At 41.4% G+C, this 527-nt stretch overlaps 2 protein-coding genes across 3 annotated transcripts in view; one reads left to right on the top strand and one right to left on the bottom strand.

Moving 5' to 3' along the window:
• The window catches only part of grid1b (glutamate receptor, ionotropic, delta 1b), a gene marked incomplete at its 3' end in the record, with an annotated part of 390,408 nt that overhangs the window by 289,548 nt on the left and 100,333 nt on the right, over positions 1-527 (bottom strand).
• Positions 424-527, top strand: part of LOC116671012 (neoverrucotoxin subunit alpha-like) — a 2,886-nt gene continuing 2,782 nt past the window's right edge. The window contains 1 exon segment of the mRNA XM_032501855.1: positions 424-514. The gene's annotated coding sequence lies outside the window, so the exon portion shown is untranslated.

The following is a 527-nucleotide window of genomic DNA, read 5'->3' as shown; positions in this document are numbered from 1 at the left end:
GAAAGAATACTTGAAAAGATTCCAGTATATTCTTTTAAAGCTCAATAATTACTGAGTAATTACAGAGTAACTATAAGCACTTATGATTTAACACTGACAGAAAACCAAATCAGAGTTCAGAGTTCAGAGAAATCCATGGTGTTGGCTTCTTATGAGCCTGGGGGTGCACTGGTTAAAGTTTCAATGGGTTAATGGGTCTTTCCATGGAAAGTGAGACACACCTACTATTATGTTTTGAGTTACATTGCATTTCTTAGGAATCGAGGGGAGGACTCTAGTCTGTCTCTTTCTCTTACTCATGCCTGTTGACATCAGGACTTCCAAAACAAGGTGGTTGTCACGTCTATAATCTGCCAAAGTGGAAAGATTTCAGGTGTGCAGGAGGCATGTCAGAGGGAGGGGTCACAGGTTTCTGACAGGATATAAGGAAACTCACAGCATCAGATCATCACACTGGAAGCTCCGGTTTGAAGACTCTCACACACAACTCATCTGATCTACACAACTTCACCAGGTGAGAACAACCT

Source organism: Etheostoma spectabile, chromosome 21 (genome assembly GCF_008692095.1).
Source record: "Etheostoma spectabile isolate EspeVRDwgs_2016 chromosome 21, UIUC_Espe_1.0, whole genome shotgun sequence".
Taxonomy (NCBI): domain Eukaryota; kingdom Metazoa; phylum Chordata; class Actinopteri; order Perciformes; family Percidae; genus Etheostoma; species Etheostoma spectabile.
The sequence above is the reverse complement of the archived record's forward strand: the minus strand, read 5'-3'. Positions and strand labels throughout refer to the sequence as shown.